Here is a 23,295-nt window from a genome sequence, read left to right as displayed (position 1 = left end):
GTCGGGAGTTCAAGACCAGCCTGACCAACATGGTGAAACCCTATCTTAAAAAAAAAAAAAGAATATTTTTTAAACAAACACTAGTTGTCATTAACACAGCTAATCAGGACTGTAGTATAGATGCTAACAAGATGGGCTAGTATGCATTAAGGCAATTAGTGTTTTACAAATGACATGAAATTTATTATCTGGACAAGAGAAATGGTGCGAATTTTTTTATCACCCATTCACTGCCAGGAGCTTGTCAGTCATCTTAAGACAGAACGTTTTAAGACTTCATTCCTCTAAGACTGATTTGTGCACCAGCAGCTTAAGCGCCCCTGGAAGCTTGTTAGAAATTCAGTGTCTTGGTCCCACTCCAGGCCTGCTGAGCCAGAATCTGCATTTTAACCAGATCCCCAGGTTGGAGAAACATTGCCTTCAGACATTCGCTATTCTTTTTTCTATGTCCTGTTTGCTTCAGTCTTTACTATTGTCCTTCCTTTGGGGAAGCTGACTGTTTTAGAACATCCCTGTTAATTTCTTAGATTTGCCTTGCCCGGAATCCTGGAAGACCATAATGAGAACCTACAACCCTCCTTCATCTGTAAAAGGTAGCCAACTTGGGATTTTCAAAAGTGAGATAGATACTTGACTTAGATCCAGATTTGTAGAAAAGGTTAGCATAAAGAATATAAGATTCTAAAAAGTGGGGCATCAACAGATTTCACTGTCTCTGCCCTTTTCTTGAACTTTATAAAGATAAATTTCTCCATAAGCATATGGATTCTGTCTTTGTCTTTTTTAGGAAATCCAGAGACCCTCCAGAAGCCAGTTGCCCAGAGGCAAATTGTAAGTCTTTATGATTAGAAAGAATAGGAGTAGATGGCTGTCATTGAGAGATTGACAGGCCAGAGTCCAAATCAGGCATCGATGTCATTTCTTTCAAACCCAGGAAGAACTTCCAGATGGCCTGTGCAATGAACTGAAAAGTTTCCCTTGCCTTAGGGATGCAGATTCAGCATCTCAGAGCAGAACCTTAAAATCTGAATTTTTAAAGAAGTTCAGCAGTTAAGTTGGGAATGAATGAGTTTGGTAATTACTGTAAACCAAAGTTTTCCAAACGTCATTGATGATAAAAAAAAAAATCACATGGGATGCTTATTTTAAATGCTAATTCCCAGGTTTCTGTCTTGGAGGGTCTAATTCAGGGGTCCCAAGAATCTGTACACTACTGAACCAACTATTACTGTGGGGGAAAGGCTCTAAGCTTTACCACCAGCTTCTTTTGCGATCCTTAATTATGTCACTCAAGTGCTTCCAGGCACTTAATTTCTTCATCTGAACACCGGATATGAAAATATCCATTTCACAAGGTTGATGCAAAATATTACTGAGTTAATCTATGGGGACACGGTTTGTAGTTCTATCAAGTGCTATATGCAGGCATAAGGAATTCCAATTTTCAACTCGTTTCATTGTAATGTGTCTTTCCTTATATCCAGGACCAACGAAATAATTTGCAGTAAAATGGAAACGTGGGGCTTCTTGTTAAAAATTTATTAAGTATTTGAATATAGAGACAGCAGTGTTAATTGTTAAAGTAGTTATGCATGAGCAGGGCAGGAGAGGGCTCTCTGTGCCCCTCAACCCTACTACGAATGTCAGGTGTTGGTCCCGCAACGCCTTGCTTCTCTCAAATCAGGAAGAGGCAATTTCCTGATGGTCCACACCTATTAACATCAAAATGTTAATTAAGTGCAGACCCCAGGGAGAAGCAACTTCCTGGGCATGGGTGTTACCAGGCAAAAATGGCTTTTGGGAGGCCAAGGCGGGCGGATCAGGAGTTGAGGTCAGGAGTTCCAGACCAGCCTGGCCAACATGGTGAAACTCCGACTCTACTAAAAATACAAAAAATTAGCCTGGCGTGGTGGCTGCCGCCTGTAATCCCAGCTACTGGGGAGGCTGAGACAGGAGAATTGCTTGAACCTGGGAGACGGAGGTTGCAGTGAGCCAAGGTGCAGTGAGTCACTGCACACCAGCCTGCATCGTCCATATACTCCACCAGAGAAAGGAAAAAGCCTCAGATGGGCACGTATACAACCCCCAATTGCACATGCTCAATTCTAACGGTTACAGAAAGCACTGCGCATGCGGAAAGCCCATCCTAAGGGAGGAATTATGGGAAAGGGGCGAGTTTATAAAAGGCCTAGGTTCGGCCAGGCTCCGTGGCGTACACCTGTTATCCCAGCATTTTGGGAGGTCGCTGTGGGCGTATCAGGAGGCCAGGAAATCGGAACCATCCTGGCCAGCATGGTAAGACCCCATCTCTACTAAACATACGCAAATTAGCTGGGTGTGGTGACGGGCGCCTGTAATCCCAACTATTCGGAAGGCTGAGGCAGGAGAATCGCTTAACCCGAGGCGGAGACTGCGTTAAGCTGAGATGACGCCACTGCACTCCCCGCTCCCCACAGAGGGGTCTCAAAAAAAAAAAAAAAAAAGCCCTAAGATCCTGGTTTAACCTGCACGTGCCGGCTTGGGTCTCTTCCAAGCGTAAGAGACCCTTTCCTGTTGTAAGGCTTTTCTTTCCTGTTTGTAAGACTTTTAAAAATAAACTTCCATTCCTGTTCTGGAGCTTACCTCAATCTCTTTTTCTGCCTTATGCCCCTAAGTCCATCTCTTTCTTCTGAAGAGGCACAGACTGAAGTTCTGCGGACCCGACCCGAAAGGATAGTCTGGTACTCGGGGCAACTCGGATCTCTTCCACCACCAACAAAAGTAAGTATGTTTTCCTTTTAAGTGTGGGGGGTTCTCCTGCACATATCACCTGTCAGCTAACTCTGGATGCAGGTTAGTGATAGGAGGTGAAAACGACAACCATCATAGAAGTTAGCATTTGACAATCACTTAACAGTTTACAAGCCTCTTTTCCATATAATGGTTCAGTGTGTATCAAACTGGCTTCGCTACCAGAATTGCTCCCGGACAAAATCGAGGATCGGGCTGCTTATTCTCTGGGCCGCATAAGGAGATGCAGATGACCTGGGAGAGGGAGTTTTTATTTCTGTAACCAGTTATAGGGAGAAGGCCTGGAAATTAGCGCCAGACCAACTCCAATTACAGTTTCCCATAGCTTGTACCCTAAGCTATATGTTTATATGTAAGTGTGCATTCATCTAAAGATGTAAGTGATTAATTTTAACCTGCTCAAGATCTGAGTTTTGAAGACCTTCCTCTGGAGCCTCAGTAAATTTACTTAATCTAAATGGGTCCAGATGCTGGGGTGATTACCCTTATCTTGTCTCCTGTTAAATCATGGAGGTTTGGGGACTTCCTTCAGACCCCCAGTAAACTTGTTTGTGGAGGTCTGGGGAGTTTCTACATACCCCCAATAAAACTTGTTTAATCCTAAACGGGTCCTGTTAAGAGTTCCTTTCTTATCTTGTTTTGCTTCAAGGCCCAGGAAAGGCCAGGCAAAAGTCTTGGTGGGCTTTTGTTACATTCTAGTTTTTGTATTATTTCTGTCCTTTCAATCGTATTTCTATATGGCTGTCTATCCTTTGCTGAACCTAAGCATAAAAGTGGACAATTCCCCTGTATATTTGAGTCTTCATTCTGAAGCCTCCCATATCACATAAAACTATGATAAAGTGGCCGGGCATGGTGGCTCACGCATGTAATCTCAGCAGTTTGAGAGGCTGAGACAGGCAGATCACAAGGTAAGGAGATCAAGACCATCCTGGCCAACATGGTGAAACTCCATCTCTACTAAAAATACAAAACTTAGTTGGGTGTGGTGTCACGTGCCTATAACCCCAGCTACTTGAGAGGCTGAGGTGAGAGACTTGCTTGAACCTACGAGGCAGTCGTTGCAGTGAGGTGAGTCAAGATCTTGCCACTACACTCCAGCCTGGTGACAGAGCCAGACTCTGAGACTCGTCTCAAAAAAAAAAAAAAACCTGTGATAAAGTTAACTTGTGCTTTTGTCTTGTTAATCTGCCTCTTATTCATAATTGTCAGTCAACAAACCTTCAGAGGTTGAAGGGGAAGTTTTCTCTTGGCCCTGATAGTACCAACTATGTGCGGGTGGTATTCTGGAGACAGGTGGGCCGAAGCAAATAGGGGAAGGGTAGATGTAGCCGGGGAGCAGGGAAGCTTCAAAAGCCTGCTGTCATTTGAGCTGGGCTTCCAGCTGGTTGAAATTTTTACAGAGGGAGACGTGGGAGAAAGAGATGAGCCCTCCCCAGACAGAGAAATTAGTAATACAAAGGACATAAAATTCGAATTGTGTTTCAAAAAATTTCAGGCAGTGGGACAAAGGATGCAAGATGGGGTGTGTGTGTGTAGAAAGTACAAAAGGAAAATAAATCTTTCGACCCCGAAATCACTAAGCCAAGGGAAAAGTCAAGCTGGAAACTATGTCAGGCAAACCTGCCTCCCATTTTGTTCCTAAATAAGACAGCTAAAAAGATAAAAAGAGCTACATACCTCCCTCACAGTTTGTCCACAAGGAAATTTGTTGTGGGTCTCAAGATCTTTACCCTAAGACATTTCTGTTGAATTTCACTCTGGCAATGTAAATTGATAGACTTCCAGGTGCAGGACAGGAAGTCATCCCTCTGCACACCTGAGACAAATGTATATCTGATTGCTTTCTTGGCCTCATTGTTTAGGTAAAAATGCAGATTCACTGACTACATTGCATATTCAGTGAAAGGCTGATCAAGGACTTGAAAGAATGCAACCTGTTGACTCTTATTTACCTCTGACCTGGAAGCCCCTCCCCTTACAGTTGTCCCACCTGTCTAATTGGACCAAACCGATATACACCTTGCACATATTGATTGGTGTCTCACATCTCCCTAAAATGTATAAAAAGAAGCTGTACCCTGACCACCTTGGGCACATGTCATCAGAACGTCCTGAGGCTCTGTCACAGTGCGTCCTTAACCTCAGCTAAATGAACTTTCTGAGTTGAGAGCTGCCTCAAATATTTTAGTTTCACAAAGGTAAGACTGCAGTGGAAAAAAACAGACACCAGGGGTCCAGATGAACTGGGAAATCTCAGCTCAATTCAGCCTTCTGTTGGCTGGGCTCCACATTGCCTTGTTGATCAGCTGTCTCTTTCCTGTAAGACTACCTCCTCTGTTCTCTGAGGTTCCTTCACCCTGAGGCCCTCCCATGTTAGGCAGAACAACCTATCTTCATACTCCTAAACACAAGAAATAGCTCTGTTAAGGCCAAGTCTCAAATATTCTGAGCTTCAGCCCCTAAGCAGCACAGAAGGTCAAGTACAAACTTTAACATTGGGACTCTTCCTTTTCTACACCAGCCTGTCTACATGAAAGAGATTTATTTTACCCTTGCTATAACGTATATAGACTCCCCATCCCCATCCCCCAGGAAGCAAATTGGCAATAGTCTGTTTGGGTTTGTAGGGTTCAGAATCTGTTTTTTTTTTAATCTGGTGGCCCAAGACTATTTTGCTGAATTCTTAATGCACCCTTGTGAGGTAAGTATTATCCTGTTTCTTACAAGAGAAAACTGAAACCCATGGTCACATAGTACATAAATGACAGAGCTGGAGCTAAAACTCAGTTCTGTCTGAGTCCAAGAATAAAATAGTTACTGCCCAACAGCATTGAGAAATAGAACAGTCTATCTCATAATCAAGAGATTAAAGGCTGATATTTTAAGACAATTGAAGGTTCAAAAACACTGCAGAGAATGGATTATTCCCCTCTCCTTCCACTGTAGCCATATTAAATATTAATTCCCTTTGTCTTTGCAAACACAGAAGTTGACTAAGACACACATCATAAAAAATGCAAGGTGAAGTTTCAGTCTAATTTCAGCTTTTGTATTGGAAATGCATTCAGATGACTTTCTTCCCTGCTGCTGGGATTGAACATTTGATCTTCTTTGCCCTTGGTCAGTGTCGACTGGAAGAACGTGGGTGTCCACAAAGTAGCAAGAGATCAAGGACAAGTTCCCATCAGGAGCCTGACAACCCCAGCTTCAGGCGTCAACAAACACTGTGTTTTAAATATTTTTAGGAGACAAGAGGACCTGAAAAGGAGTCTTTCTGGCCAGGGGTTATCTAGGTCTTTGGAGAGGTGTCAGGAGAGACAGCTGAGGCTGCTGGCGTCAAAAGACCGAACAAGACAAAGGAGGGCCACTGGCTGCAAGTTCTTGAAGGGCCTTTTTTTTTTTCTTTTTCATTGCAGATTTCCACTATCACTGTTGGATCTGTAAAAAATAATAACTTTTACAGCTTTTATTTCTTGAAAGAAATACATATTCACGGCAGGATGTTTCAAAGATGTAGGCATGCAAAAAGAAGATAAAAATGAACTATAATCCAAGAAATGCCCAAGGATGACAAACACGCAAGTTACAGTAGTGTTCATCCCTAAGGGAAAGGGGAGGGTTGCAACTGGAGTGGGGTACCCGAGGGCCTTCAATTGTATTGGTAATATTTTATCTATTTGGCTATTTACTGGGTTCCTAGATACTTAAACTTTTCTTTTAACACATTGTTAGTATGTCTGAGATAATTCAGAATTTTTTTTTCTTTCTTTTTGAGACAGAATTCTGATCTCGTTGCCCAGGCTGGAGTGCAATGGTGTGATCTCAGCTCACCACAACCTCTGCCTCCTGGGTTCAAGCGATTCTCCTGCCTCAGCCTCCCGAGTAGCTGGAATTACAGACATGGGCCACCATGCCGGCTAATATTTTGTATTTTTTAAAGTAGATATAGGGTTTCTCCATGTTGGTCAGGCTGGTCTTGAACTTGTGACCTCAGCTCCTCAACCTATGAGAGTGCTGGAATTATAGGCATGAGCCACTGAACCTAGCTTTTTTTAAATTTTTTTTTTTTGCAATGGAGTCTCGCTCTGTCACCCAGGCTGGACTGCAGTGGCATAATCTTGACTCAGTGCAACCTCTCTCCACCTCCTGAGTTTGCGCAATTCTCATACCTCAGCCTCTGGAGTCGTTGGGACTACAGGCAGCAGCCACTACACTCAGATAATGTTTGTATTTTTCGGAGAGATGGGGTTTTACCCTCTTAGCTAAGTTGGTCTTGAACTCCTGACCTCATGTGATCCACTCACCTCAGCCTCCCCAAATACTGAGTTTACAGGTGTGAGCCACTGTGCCTGACCAAGAATAAATATTTTAAAGTTATCTGTTTTACTCATCATGAAAAATTCAGTGCCTGGCATAGCCTCTGCTATATAGTAGATACTTAATAAATATTTCTTGAATGAATGAATGAATGACTTGACTGCATGTTACTTCTGAGTTTCAGTTTTCCCTCTTCTGGAAGGTAAGACTGGCAATATATAGCTTCTAAATTATTGTGAGAGTTAGATGCACTAGTTTCTAGAAGATGTCTCACAGGGTACTCATTTGAGCGTGGTTGACAGGTGAAAAATGGGTCTCCCTGGCATGATTCTTTTACTCCTCAAATATCCCTGGTGTTAGTTTATAGAGAGAAGTACCCACTATATTTTAAATATTTTTCTTCACTTTTTTCAAGGCAGGTGTGAAAGGGAACACTGGGATATTCATTTTAATATCATTCCTTTGAACCTTAAAATGTGTATGATAAAAACAGGATGACATACACAATTTTACCTTTCCTTCCATCTAACTACTGTTTACAAATGTCAGTTGCTATGATTTTGCTCAGAAAATCTTTTCAAGGCTCAAGCAGTTAATTACAGCTGCTTCTGGGGCTGTGGAACCTGCGCCACACTCAGAGATCAATAGCTTTGACTAGACTTGGAGGGAATAATTGTCACTCAGGCAGGAACAGCTGAATGCCAGTAATCCTAGGAAGTAGTGTCTTTGTAAGTCGCATGCCTCACTCCACGTTCCACTTGCAATAACTTTAAAAAACAATAGTCTGTGCAAAAAAACCTCTTATTTCCCAAAGGAAGATGGGTGTATTAGGGGTCTTCAGAGAAAGAAATAATAGAAGATATTTAAAAGAGATTTATTATAAGGTAGTGGTTCAGGGAATTATGAAGGCTGGGAAGTCCCATAAACTGCTATCTGTAAATAGAAGACCCAGAAAGCCCATGGTATAGTTCTAAGGCCTGAGAGGCAGAAAGCAGATGGTATAGATTCCAGTTTCAGTTTGTCTGTTTGAGAACTAGGAGCATTGAAGTCAGGAGAAGATCAAAGTTTCAGCTCAAGTGTTCAGGCAGAGATCGCTGATCTGCCCTTCATCTTTTTTTTTCTATTCAAGCCCTCAGTGGATTGGACAATACCCACCCATATTGGTGGCTGACAGCTACTTTACTCAGTCTACTGAATCAAACGTTAATCTCAGGCAGAAACTCTCCCAGACAAACCCAGAAGTCATGTTTAACCAAATATCTGGGCATTCCTTAACCCAGTTAAGTTGACACATAAAATTAACCATCACACCTAGCCTGCAATCTAAGGAACATACATCTATTTGACCCACAAATATTTATTGAGCACCTACTATATTCGAAGCAATGTACTAGGCTCTAAGCAAGAATATAGTGGTGAACAAGAGATAAGATCCCTGCTCTCAAGTGTCATCTGCATGGAAGAAAACAGAAGATAAGGAGGAGAAACAAAAAATAGAGAAGAATGTTTTTTTTAATCAATTATATTAAAATAGATTGAAATAGTGGCCACTTGCTAATGGATGAGAAAGTGAAATTTAACATCTGAATGACAAGAAGAAACCAGCTACACAAAAATCTAAAAGCTTCCAGGAAGAGAGCACAGCTCATACAGAAGGCCCTGAGGTAGGAATTTTAGATTTTAGAAGCTTAGTTTGTAAATGGAAGAGAGGAAATAAAAGCCGTCAGGAGGTAGAGATTCACCTTGCAAGGCTTGTTAATGAGTTTTCATTTTGTTCTAGGATAAATGGGAAGCCATTGGACAGTTTTAAGCAAGTGAATAATATTGGCGTGGTTTATGTTTTTTACAGAATTACTCTGGTTGCTATGTATGTGCAGGATATGCTATAAGAGATGAGTGTGAAAGTAGTGAAATCCTTCAGGAGGCTGTTGAAGTAATCTCAGTGAGAAGTCATGGTGGCTTGGACCAGGGTGAGCTCAGCAGAGATGGGGAGAAGGAGACCTGATACATTCCAGATATGTTTTGAAAGGCCTGGCTGCTGATGGAGCTGATTTAGGAATAGTGTATGGGATTTTCTTTTTCTTTTCCTGCAAATAAAGTAATTTTGTAACATCCTTTTCCTTTAACTATTATTGAACCTACCCCACCTTATAATGACCAAAGTGAATCATTTATTGATTGATTTAGAGACAGAGTTTCACTCTTGTCGCCCAGGCTGGAGTGCAATCAAGAGATCTCTGCTGACTGCAACCTCCACCAACTAGGTTCAAGCGATTCTCCCGCCTCATCCTCCCAAGTAGCTGGGATTATAGTCGCCTATCACCACACCTGGCTCATTTTTGTCTTTTTAGTAGAGACAGGGTTTTACCACGCTGGCCAGGCTGATCTCAAACTCCTGACCTCAGGTGATCCGCCCACCGTGGCCTCCCAAAGTGCCGAGATTACAGGCCTGAACTAATGCGCCCACGTGTGTTTGTTTAAATATGTCTGTATCAAGATAGTTCTGGTACTAAGATTTCTTATTTGCTACATGCTTCCTGCCTCTCTGATTTCCTGGATCTTTTCTCTGACTTCAGATGCATTCAGGCCCTCCTTCCCTCCAGTTTCTTCTCTCTGATCAGTTTTCTGCTCTGTGTGTTTCCCTGATTTGGGCCCCTTCTTGCTAATCAGAATGCAGTCTTGATGGTTGGACATCAAGCAGCCATGTTAAATAACTAGGTGGAAGCCATTGCTGAGGATGATGGTGTAGAAAGACAGAAGGAGTTATGTTCATGAAGCATCCCTCACAACTGTAGACTGTCACTGGACAATTTCCTGAAAGTGAGAATAGTACTTCTATCTTCTTTTAAGGTAAAGTTACGTTGTTATTCCCAGGCAAATATAGCCTGAACTATCACCGTGCTAGGAATGGTGGGTTTTGTTTGGTTTGTTTTGTATTTTATTTTGTGACGGACTCTCGCTCTGTTGCCCAGGCTGGCATACAGTGGCATAATCTCAGCTCATTGCAACCTCTGCCTCCTAGGTTCAAGCAATTCTCCTGCCTCAGCCTCCTGAGTAGTTGGGATTGCACGCATGCACCACGACACCTGGCTAATTTTTTTTTTTTTTAATAGAGGCAGCGTTTCACCATGTTGGCCACACTGGTCTCAAACTCTTGATCTCAAGTGATCCATCCACCCGAGCGTCCCAAAGTGCTGGGATTACAGGCTTGAGCCACTGTATCCAGTGGGAATAGTGAGATTCCTTCCTGTGTTTCTTCATCTGTCACGCACAATTATTTGCTTCCTTGTTTGAGCAATAACTTGGCATTTCAATCCATTTCAGATTTATCACTTCTTTAAATGCATTGCTCACGTATCTTACTATGTATCCTTTGAGAGGAAGCATTTCTTATTATCGTGTCTGGCTCATTCCCATCCCAAGCATAGTCCCCCTCACACCTAGGAGAAAATAAATGTTTGCAGAATGAATAAATGAATTCAGTCATCAACTATAGTCTCTTGATGGAGCTTCCTAACTAGGAGGGGTTTCACCTACTGCAGCTTGAATCCTATTTTAACAAGCACTAGTAGATTTAAAACAACTGCATATCATAAAGAGATACTCTAATTCCTACCAATAGCTATCGAAAAACAAATATACGTTGATCAAATGACCATGACATTCTCAGATCTAAGAATCCACATAAATGATAGGTAAACCCTGTACACAGAGGGCTTAGAGACAGTTGTGGTATGATTTTTTAAAATTTATAGATGGGGTCTTGCCATGTTGTCCAGGCCACTGTGCAGTGACTGATCTCAGGTGCAATCACAGCTCACTGCAGCTTTGAATTCCTGAGATCAAGTGATCCTCCCACGTCAATCTCCCAAGCAGTTGAGATACATGTTTACACACAGAGAGAAAGGATATAAATTCTGCAGGAGGTTTAGCAATAAAATAAAATCATTGGTTGATTTGTACAGAAAAGTTCAAACCTCTCACCTCCCCAAAGTCTCTGCCCAAGCTCTCCAGACAAAAATGGCTTAGAAGAGATGGGGTGCATATAATTGTCCTTTTCGTCCTTTCATGGATCATCTTAAGAGTCACCTATTTAATAATCCGCCTGCAGGCCTTGGACACTGTCATAACCTTTGGAGGAACAAAGTTTAAAGGCAGGCAAGATGAAAGACAGGTGTTTCTCCTTTGAGGCATAGAAATTCAAGAGGTTTGGGAAAGAGGTGTCAAGGTCAGAGTTTATCTGACTGAATATAGCTACCATACAAGTCTGAGTTGGAAACCTATCCTGCCTGAGGTTATGAGGGTGAGAATCTGTTGGATAAAGGAGGGAAGGCTGCAAATGCATTTAGTGAGTGGTCCTGATGGTGTTCACCTGGGCAGTTAGGGAGTGGAAGAACCTTGATAGCAAGAGATTATTGGAGAAAGCCACTCACGGTTGTGCTTGATCCAGTAATACCGCCTAAGACTTTGCCAGGCAAGTGGTCTGTTTTTTAGCTCATGTTACCCCAGGGCCCTGTGGACACAGACACTGAGTAGGCCTTAACCAATATGTTAGATAACGTGTCTGAAACATATTATAGATCAGTAACCATCATTGGGATGAAAGGAACTGAAACTTACCCCTGGAAATATATAAAGGAGGAATAATAAAGTGTGTGTGTGTGTGTGTGTGTGTGTGTCTGCATGTCTGTATGTGTGTGTGTGTGTGTGTGTGTGTGTGTATATATATATCAAGAGAGAGACAGAATAAGACTTATTCTAAGATCAAAATGCAGTATCTCTCAAAGGCCTACATCTGGAAAGCCCTTTTGCATTTTTTTCAGATGTCTGAATTAAGACATTGTTCTATTGCCACTAGGGAAAAGAAAATCTGACACCTCACAATCAAACAGGAAGAAACAGAACAGGAGAGAGAAAGTGAGCGGAGAGAGAGGCAGAAATTACAGATGACACTACTGGTGCCTCTAATCATATGAAAGGTTTTATATATATAATATATATAATATACAAAATATCATATATGTATTATATATAATATATTATATATTTATATTATAAATATAATTTATATATAAAATATATAAATTATATTTATAATATATTATAGATATATATAATCTTTTATATTATATATTATTTATATATTTATATTTATATATAATATAATATATATAAAATAGAGTCATGTATTTATATGTATATAAAATAGAGTCATGTATCTCAAGTCCCAGTTCATAGAAGTAACTCATGAATCGGGTTCATAGGAAATTCATTGCAATTAATACTAAGCTATAGTTTAGAATTAATTAGATGTGAGCCTTTGAAACAATTGTAAATACGTATGTGTGTGTGTTGGATTTTTTGGACTTTCTTTTCAATCTTAGAGCAAAGTTCCTATGTGGGAACTAGCCTAAAATGTATATATACACACACACACATACACAAATTCACACGCATACACACATACATGCAAACACAAACACACAAATACAGTCATCTACAAGGTATATATTCTCAGATAAGATTGTTAAAATTGATAAAAGATCACGAGTTGCAGAACCATTAATTGGCAATAAAACATTCTGACAAGAAAAAAGACGTACAAAGTCTAGATGCCAGGAAACTGATTTTTCACCACGTGTGTGGCATACCTGCCAGAGTACCTCTTTTTCAACAGAAAATGTCAAATCAAGCTACCTTAGTTCCCCACCCTCTCTTGTGCCATAATTGTTTCACTTTCTCCATATGGTAGCCCCCTTTCCCTGGAAGAGCACTGCCCCACAGCTTGGGAATGCCTTTCTTGTTTGCTAGTCTAAGAGAAAAATTACTCTTTGCTGCCCCGGGAAACATGCTAAAACTGAAAGCCCTATTCTGAGTCTCAGAATCATTTCAGAGCAGCAGAGCTTTTGACCTTGACGGATGACCACCTTCAGTGTCATAGACTTGCTTTTAGCATGTAGCGGGGCAGAAGAGACAGGTGGCATTGGGAGCGTCAGATGCTGATGGCAACATCAAATTCCATACTGATGCTCATGAGCATAGGATGTTCTTAAAAGATATGTGACTTAAAACTGATTCTGCAGTTCACATAAACTGATCGAAAATAAGCATTGAGAGGCATGCATGCTCTCTTTATCAACTGCTCTTGTCTTGTTCAATTATTTGTCTTTCTCCCCTCCCACCAATTAGAATGTCAGCTCCAAGAGGTCAGGGTCCTGGTCTGCCTTCTTCATTGCTATAGCTGCCACTGGCTGACACATAGCAGGTACATCATAAATTCTTAAGTGAACAGATGCCAAGAAAACACCAGAAGGAAATAAATCAGAAATTAATAGTAGCTACTCTGGAGACAGATTATGGGTTGGTTAATATTCTTAACATATAATTAGAAAAAAAAGAATATGGCTTGGGCAAAATTCAAGTTAAACATTGACATTAGGTAGGAAGTTAATGCGCACACTTGGACTGATGGTGTATTGATGGCAATGAGCTTATACATTCCTGTTTTTCTTGTATTCATTCTCAGTCATTCATTTAACACATATTTATTGCTCCTAGCCACACATTGCTCCTTGTACTAGGCAACGAAGAAACTCTTAAAGGATTATTTTCAAACTTTCCAAAAAGGTGAAATCATGACTATTATACAGACGTAAAGTGAAAACATGTTAAATAATATATTTAACTTACTAATAAATGAACTGGCAACACTTTATCACGAGTTCAAAGGGGAATGTAAATAATAGACTCAGCATAGGGAAGAGATACTGAAATGGAGACCACTTTTGTAAAAATTATGACAGAAAAATCTGACAGAGGAAAATGATGATGATTGATATGGTTTGGCTATATGTCCCAAATCTCATCTCCAATTGTAATCCCCCTGTGTGGAGGGAGGAGTCTGGTGGGAGGTGATTGGATTATGGGGCAGTTCCCCCCAGGCTGGTCTGATATTGAGGGAGTTCTCCTGAGATCTGATGGTTTTTAAGTGTCAGTTTCTTCTGAACCCCTTCTCTTTCTCTCTCTCTCTCTCTCTCATCTGCCACCATGTAAGATGTGTGTTGCCTTCCCTTCACCTCCTGACATGATCATAAGTTTCCTGAGGCCTCCTAAGCCATGTGGAACTATGAGTCAATTAAACCTCTTCAAAAATTACCCAACCTCAGGCAATTCTTTATAGCATTGCGAAAATGGACTAATACAATGATGGAAGAAATCTAACCTAACCAACTCCATCTTGCTTTTAACCTCCAAGATGCCCTTCTTCACTCCTGGGCATAGTGCTATCTAACTTTGGGAGGAATTCACTTTTATTTTAACTTTAAAACAAAGATAATATAAGTCCCTTTCTGAAATAAGCCTTCTTCTTGCTTATTATTGCATGCACCACCACGCCTGGCTAATTTTGTATTTTTAGTAGAGACTGGATTTCTCCATGTTGGTCAGGCTGATCTAGAACTCCTGACCTCAGGTGATCCACCCGCCTCCGCCTCCAAAAGTGCTGGGATTATAGGCGTGAGCCACCGCACCTGGCCAGATAGCATTTTTGTTTTTTTTTTTTATAAAACGTAAGATTGGTGTTTGAGATATTTTTCAAACTTTGCATTCTGATGAGCAAACTGGTGCCACTCAGACTCAAACAGGCTCATTTGTTCTCATGTCCTCCCAGCCCCCACCCCAGAAACTGGCTCAGCACAAGAGGGACATATAGCTTTGACCCTATATGATTTCTTCTGCAACCCAGCCAATCAGCATTCCATAGTCCCTAGCCCTGTGCCTGCCAAACTATCTTTAAAAAGCCCTAGCCTCCGAATACTCAGAGAGACTGATTGGAGTAGTAATAAAACTCTAGCCTGTTTATTCCACTCTACACATATTAAACTCTTGTTGCTTTTCCCTTATCTCAATAAATAGGTTCTATCTGGGCAGTGGGCAAGAAAAACCCCTGGGACGGTTACAGATTGAATATACAACTGGGGGTAAAACTGGCCTCTTCCACAGTGGGGAACTTCTATTGTACAGAATTGAACCTCTACAGAATGTTTCATGTCTACAGTCAGGAGTTATTTTACTGTGCTATCAGTTATCTATAACTTACAGAGTTGTCAAATGACTTGACACATTGAAAGGCTAGCATTCAATAACCTAGAAGAGCATGCTTTAGACAATGGGTAATTTTCCATTGAAGCACAATTTTTTTCTTTCACCAGAAAGATAATTAAGATACAGTCTATGACTTCTCATGTGGTAGTTGGGAAAACTGGCATAAACAAAAGACCTGCCTTGCTCTGGACAGGAAGAGAATAAATCCTTATGCTGCTCCTCTTCTGTTTAGAAGGTCACTGTGGAAGAAACTCCTATTTAAAGACTGGACCTTGTCCAAAGAACTGGGGAAAAATATAATTTGTTTATAAAGGGCACTTTAAACATTTTTGCTTTAACAATGTTTAAATTAATAAACCAATATACACTCATCAAATAAAATGCAAACCATAAAGAAATATAAAGAAAGAACAGGAAAAAACATCCTTAACTGCCTCCCTTCTACCAATCCTATTTTGTCACCCATTGGCAATGCTACTAGTAAAAACCAATAATGCAAGCTGGGTGAGGTGGCTCACATCTGTATTCCCAGCACTGAGGGACCAAGGCAGGTGGATCACTTGAGGTCAGGAGTTCAAGACCAGCCTGGCCAACACAGTGAAACCCTGTCCCTACTAAAATTACAAAAATTAGCCAGGGGTAGTGCTGAGTGCCTGTAATCCCAGCTACTCCAGAGGCTGAGGCAGGAGAATAACTTGAACCCAGGGAGCAGAGGTTGCAGTGAGCTGAGATCGTGCCACTGCACTGCAGCCTGGACAACACAGTAAGACTCCATTTCAAAAATAAATCGAATAATGCCCACACACTGAATGCATTGTGATGCTAAGGGGACAGACTTGGAATGGGGGCCCTTTTTCAGCAGGCCACCTGAATTAAATATTTGGATGTGTAAAATAGGCTAGGGATTAGCTTGGGGTACTAGTTTGGGGAGAGTGGAAATTTAGAACACTCTGTACTTGAAAGACAGTAGAATGCTCGAGTTCAAGGCTGGCAAATGAAGAGGACAGGAGACATCCAGGGAGGTGGAGAAGATGCAGAAAGCTAAGTCTTCAGCACAGATAGAGCCAGTGAGAAATTCCCAGTGCCAGGAAATGTTTGATGGATTGTTGGGATCATGATGTCTAATAGTTCATCTCAGGTTCCTGTCTACTTTGCTTCCTGTGTCATCTCCAACTATTAGCAAAAAATATCCAATTAAATAAATTAAATATCTCCTAGACAGGGCACCTTGTATCAGCAGTACTTTGAAGACCATGTCAGTCTTGGTCAGGGGAGTGGAAAGAAGAGAGCAGTTTGTAGGAGGTAAGAAGGAAGAGGTGAGAAATTCATCCATGGCAGAGACTCAAAGCAAGAGATATCCTGGAGAGTGTAAGTTCTTCCCACCCCAGGTTCTGGCAAAAATTCTTGGAGATACAGGACAAAGATACTGGATTTCCAGCCTCCTATTGGATTGTAGCTCAATACATTTTTTTTTTCCTTTTATATAATGTATTTTTTTTTTGAGACGGAGTTTCGCTCTTGTTACCCAGGCTGGAGTGCAATGGCGCGATCTCGGCTCACCGCAACCTCCGCCTCCTGGGTTCAGTCAATTCGCCCGCCTCAGCCTCCTGAGTAGCTGGGATTACAGGCATGCGCCACCATGCCCGGCTAATTTTTTTGTATTTTTAGTAGAGACGGGGTTTCACCATGTTGACCAGGATGGTCTCAATCTCTTGACCTCATGATCCACCCGCCTCGGCCTCCCAATATAATGTATTTTTGTATTGTATGTATTAAAGGTATACAGCATGTTTTGGTGTACGTATACATAGTGAAATGGATACTAATATATCCATCATTTTAAATAGTTACCGTGTGTGTGTGTGTGTGTACGTGTGTGTGTGTGTAGCATCTAAAATCTATTTTAAAAAATCTATACATTTTAGATTAATATTAAAGGGCATAATTATCTAAAAAAATCTGAAGTTGCCAATGAAAGCATGGAAGGTTTCCCGTAGGAAGTGACATTTAAACTGAGTCTGGAAGGAAGAAGTTCTCACTGCACACATGGGGCTGAATAGGAAAGAAAGAACCACATATGCAAAACTAGGAGGCAGAAAGACCACCGAATGTTTGGGGAAACCAAGAGATGTTTGGTATTATTGGAGCCCAGCCTATGTGGAAGTAGTGGGATATGATTTAAAATAATGTACAGACCTCCCTGGCTATGTTGATATTGATTGTTAAAGATGCCCCCAATGCAGAGAAGGAAAGCCTTGTGGCAGAAAACTGATGATCGCACAAGGGTTTGAAGACCCATATTTTAATATTAATTCTATTGCTAACTTAAACAATCAGTTTTCCTGATTTTCAGTTCCTTCATCTGTAAAGTAGAGACTATGAAACCTGACAAAGATGTGTTTATACTCTCTCGATACTGTACAGATACAACATACTGGAATCAGAGAAGATTGTTTTCTCTGAACTATGATGTAGGACAAGCCTATAAAAGAAGAATATTAAAAAAAAAAAAAGGCCGGGTGCGGTGGCTCACGCCTGTAATCCCAGCACTTTGGGAGGCCAAGGTGAACAGGTCACAAGGTTAGGAGTTTGAGACCATCCTGACCAACATGCAGAAATCCCATCTCTACTAAAAATGTAAAACTTAGCTGGATGTAGTGGCAGACGCCTATAGTCCCAGCTACTCGGGAGGCTGAGATAGGAGAATCGCTCCAACTCGGGAGGTGGAGGTTTTAGTGAGCTAAGATTGCACCACTGCCCTCCCCGGGGCAACAGAGCAAAACTCTGTCCCACCCAACCCACCAAAAAAAAAAATTGCCAGGCATGGTGGCTCACAGGTGTAATCCCAGTACTTTGCAAGGCCGAGGTGGGCAGATCACCTGAGGTTGGGAGTTTGAGATCAGCTACTCGGGAGGCCGAGGCAGGGCAATCACTTGAACCCGGAAGGCAGAGGTTGCGGTGAGCGTAGATCACACCATTGCACTCCAGCCTGGGTAACGAGCAAAACTCCATCTCAAAAAAATAAATGAAACTGCTCAGAACAAGTAAATGGGCTGTGTTTAGGTCCCTGTGCTGGACCTGAATTGAAGCAAAATGAATAAAAAAATACCTTCCAAAAAAGTGACGAAGGTATTGTCTGGTCTGTAAACTAACAAGGTGCAATTTTAACAAATTCAGTTCCATGTTATATCTCCTGCCCTTTATAGGCAAAAGACATAGAACATATAATTCCGAACCTCACACTTAAGTCTTTTGACTTCCTTGGTTGTTTCTGTTGTTGATGTTGTTATTGTTAATCCTACTTGATTCTCTCAGATTCTCTTCTCATTATCTGTTAGGTGAAAGACAGTAAAAATCTAGTACCTGGTATTTGGTACTAGGGATGTTGCAGCATAGGAGAATGCTCTTCCAAGCCATAAATCTTAAAGATACAGACAGTTTTTCTTAGGATATATGAGGGCATTACGTTTTAAATGTGGCAATAGAAATATGAGTTTAACAAGAACAGTCTTACAGAAGGCAAAGTGGGTATACATATGGCTCCTCTGATGAACAGGCACTCTTTTAATCTCCTGTCTTTTTGTGTGAGATGTTCCAGGTCTAAGAGCCAGGACTGGCTGGCCCTGCACACTTCTCTAAAGCCCCCATGCTCCCTGAAGCCATATTATATCAGTTCAGCCCCCAAGACTCATTCATCTGCTTTAAAAGGACTTAAGGCCTCAGATGAGGTCCTTCAAATGGTCTTTAGATACTGAAGTCCTACTTCCTCAGTGGAGACATCAAAGTCTTCAAAAAGTGGGTTTTAGCACTGTATCAAGTAGATCTCTGGACATGGAGTTAGGAGTTAGACTCATGGACAAGTCTCTAGGTTTAGCTTCGCTTGGCATCGTGTCTCAAATAAATTCTCTTGTGGGAAACACTTAAACAGTCAACACAGGACGAAGTCTATTAAGCATCTTCATCATTAAATGCTAATAAAGCAACTATGATGAGCTAAAGTTTAAAAGAGATAACCAAGAGCAAAAATACAACCATTCCCCTAAAGGCATATATAGTTTATATGAGGATGCAAAACACATGCCTAAGAAGATAAACAATAGTATGCATCTAGAACCTCTGAGGATGTGGATAGCAGTGCATCAGAAGGTCATCATATTTATTAGCCTGACAAGTTTAGGACGTTGATCAATATATCCCCAGAAATTAACATAAAGTGTGACACCGTACAGGACCCTAAAAATATTTGTTGAATTGGAGGATAAATGTAAAGATCTGGAGTGGTGATCAGGGAAGATATCAAAGAGGCAGTGGCATACCATTTTTAATCTATTTTTTTTGTTGTTGTTATTTTTTTGAGATGGAGTCTCACTCTGTTGCCCAGGCTGGAGTACAGTGGTGTGATCTCTACTCACTGCAGCCTCCACTTCCTGGGTTCAAATAATTCTCCTGCCCCAGCCTCCTGAGTAGCTGGGACTACAGGCATGTACCACCACACCCAGCTAATTTTTGTGGTTTTAGTAGAGAACCAGCCAGGCTGGTCTTGAACTCCTGACCTCAGGTGATCTGCCTGCCTCAGCCTCCCAAAGTCGTGTGAGCTATCACACCCAGCTGGCTTACAGTTTTTAGAAGAGAGATTGTACAGATGAATGATTAAGAACACTGACTCTAGAACCAGACATTCTAGATTTGAATCTTGATTGTGTCACTTATAAGGTAGGTGATTTCAGACAAGTTGTGTAACCTCTCTGGGCCTTGGATTCATTATCTGTGACATGGAAACAAGCATAGAGTAGGAGGAAAGATTGGATACTTATAAAAGAAAAAGACTGGAGTGTGATAGGTACTCTTTAGAGGTAATTGATGATGAGGAGGAGGATAGGATTACCATAAAAATACTGAGGTTCATGCAGAATGAGCTATAGCTTGAGGAGTATTTAACGGTTGGAAACAGCGGCTTGGTGGTGGGCATGTAGTGTGGTACGTGTGTTGGGAAGCAGTGAAAAATAAAAATGTATATACATATATATGTATGTATGTATGTATATATGAAGCCCAGATCAGAAACACTTCCTCTGAAATGCCATTTGAACTTGATAGTGCAAGTCCCTGAAAGTTGTATAAAGGAGTGTGCATTGAGGGATAGTTTAGAAGATGCCAAAATAAATTGCATTGCTTTTAGTAATTGAAATATATTAAATGCCCATCAACAGGAAAATAGCCTAATAAGCTTTGAAAATTTTGTACTATGGAGAACAAAATTGACAAAGTCAATATTGAGCAGATAAATATGGAGCAGATAAAAAGAATGAAGTCAATCTATGTGAAAGAATGTGGAGAAATGTTGGGTGAAAAAAGCATGTTGCCACATGATAATTTTCTTACTAAGCTTTTGAAGAACCACCATGCTGTTTCCGTAGTGACCACAACATTTTGCATTTCCACCAACAGTGTAGCAGGGTTCCATTTTCTCCAAATCTTCACCAACACTTTCTGTCTTTTGTGGGTTTTTTTGTTTGTTTGGTTGGTTTTGGAGACGGAGTCTTGCTTTATCACCCAGGCTGGAGTGCAGTGGCACGATCTTGGCTCACTAGAACCTCTGCCTCCCAGGTTTAAGTGATTCTCCTGCCTCAGCCTCCCAAGTAGCTGGGATTACAGGCACCTGATACCACGCCAACTAATTTTTGTATTTTTAATAGAGACGGGGTTTGATCATGTTGGCCAGGCTGGTCTCGACTCCTGACCTCAGGTGATCCACCTGCTTCAGCCTCCAAAAGTGCTGGGATTACAGCTATGAGCCACCATGCCTGGCCTGTCTTTTGCTTTTAAAATTTTGTTCAATAATAGCTATTCTTACAGGTTTGAGGTTTTATCTCATTGTGGTTTTGATTTTCATTTCCCCGAGGACTGGTGGCTTGGAGCATTTTTTCATATACCTGTTGGCCATTTTTATGTTTTCTTTGGGAAAATGTCTATTCAGGTCTTTAGACCATTTTTTAAACTCTTTTATATCTATATCTATATAGATATAGATATAGATATAGATATAGATATAGATATAGATATATATTTTATTGCACTTTAGGTTCTGGGGTACATGTGCAGAACATGCAGGATTGTTGTATAGGTACCTACATGGCAATGTGGTTTGCTGCCCCCATCCCCTTGTCACCTATATCTGGCATTTCTCCCCATGTTATCCCTCCTCAACCTCCCTACCCCCTGCTGTCCTTTCCCTATTCCCCCGCAACAGACCCCAGTGTGTCATGCTCCCCTCCCTGAGTCCATGTATTCTCATTGTTAAACACCTGCCTATGAGTCAGAACATGCAGTGTTTGATTTTCTGTTCTTGTGTCAGTTTGCTATGAATGATTGTTTCCAGATTTATCTGTATCCCAATAAAGGACACAAACTCATAGGTTTTTATGGCTGCATAGTATTCCATGGTGTATATGTGCCACATTTTCCTTGTCCAGTCTATCATTGATGGGTATTTGGGTTGGTTCCAAGTCTTTGCTATGGTAAACAGGGCTGCAATGAACATACGTGTGCATGTGTCCTTATAATAGAACGATTTATAATTTTTTGGATATATACCCAGTAATGGGATTGCTGGGTGAAATGGAATTTCTATTTCTAGCTCCTTGAGGAATCACCACACTGTCTTCCACAGTGGTTGAACTAATTTACACTCCCACCAACTACGTAAGAGTGTTCCTATTTCTCCACATCCTCTCCAGCATCTGTTGTCTCCAGATTTTTTTTTAAATTTTTTATTGCATTTTAGGTTTTGGAGTTCATGTGCAGAACATGCAAGACAGTTGCATAGGTACACACATGGCAGTGTGTTTTGCTTCCTTTCTTCCCTTCACCCACATTTGGCATTTCTCCCCAGGCTATCCCTCCCCAGCTCCCCCTCCTGGTGGCCCTCCCCTTTTCCCCCAATAGACCCCAGTGTTTAGTACTCCCCTCCCTGTGTCCATGTGTTCTCATTTTTCATCACCCACCTATGAGTGAGAATATGCAGTATTTCATTTTCTGTTCTTGTGGCAGTTTGCTGAGAATGATGTTCTCCAGATTCATCCATGTCCCTACAAATGACACGAACTCATCATTTCTGATTGCTGCATAATATTCCATGGTGTATATGTGCCATATTTTCCCAATCCAGTCTATCATCAATGGGCATTTGGGTTGATTCCAGGTCTTTGCTATTGTAAACAGTGCTACAATGAACATTCGTGTGCATGTGTCCTTATAGTAGAACGATTTATAGTCCTTTGGATATATACCCAGTAATGGGATTGCTGGGTCAAATGGAATTTCTACTTCTAAGGCCTTGAGGAATCGCCACACTGTCTTCCACAATGGTTGAACTAATTTACACTCCCACCAACAGTGTAAAAGTGTTCCTTTTTCTCCACATCCTCTCCAGCATCTGTTGTCTCCAGACTTTTTAATGATCACTATTCTAACTGGCGTGAGATGGTATCTCAATGTGGTTGTGATTTGCATCTCTCTGATGACCAGTGATGATGAGCATTTTTTCATATGTTTGTTGGACTCATATATGTCTTCTTTCGTAAAGTGTCTGTTCATATCCTTTGCCCAGTTTTGAATGGGCTTGTTTGTTTTTTTCCTGTAAATCTGTTTGAGTTCTTTGTAGATTCTGGATATCAGCCCTTTGTCAGATGGGTAAACTGCAAAAATTTTTTCCCATTCTGTTGGTTGCCGATTCACTCTAGTGACTGTTTCTTTTGCCGTGCAGAAGCTGTGGAGTTTCATTAGGTCCCGTTTGTCTATTTTGGCTTTTGTTGCCAATGCTTTTGGTGTTTTGTTCATGAAGTCCTTGCCTACTCCTATGTCCTGGATGGTTTTGCCTAGATTTCCTTCTAGGGTTTTCATGGTGCCAGGTCTTATGTTTAAGTCTTTAATCCATCTGGAGTTAATTTTGGTGTAAGGTGTCAGGAAGGGGTCCAGTTTCTGCTTTCTGCACATGGCTAGCCAGTTTTCCCAACACCATTTGTTAAACAGGGAATCCTTTCCCCATTGCTTGTTTTTGTCAGGTTTATGAAAGATTGTATG

General features: G+C 41.2%; 1 long non-coding RNA gene across 5 annotated transcripts in view; it reads left to right on the top strand.

Moving 5' to 3' along the window:
* Positions 1-2,209: 2,209 nt before the first annotated feature.
* LOC108594046 (uncharacterized) overlaps positions 2,210-23,295 on the top strand; it is a 283,377-nt gene continuing 262,291 nt past the window's right edge. For all 5 annotated transcript variants that reach the window (XR_013524642.1, XR_013524645.1, XR_013524644.1 and 2 more), the window contains exons 1-2: positions 2,210-2,295; positions 2,655-2,760. This is a non-coding gene — a long non-coding RNA (uncharacterized LOC108594046). The remainder of the gene's footprint in view (positions 2,296-2,654; positions 2,761-23,295) is intronic.

Source organism: Callithrix jacchus, chromosome 12 (assembly GCF_049354715.1).
Source record: "Callithrix jacchus isolate 240 chromosome 12, calJac240_pri, whole genome shotgun sequence".
Taxonomy (NCBI): domain Eukaryota; kingdom Metazoa; phylum Chordata; class Mammalia; order Primates; family Cebidae; genus Callithrix; species Callithrix jacchus.
This window is presented reverse-complemented; position numbering and strand designations above follow the sequence as displayed.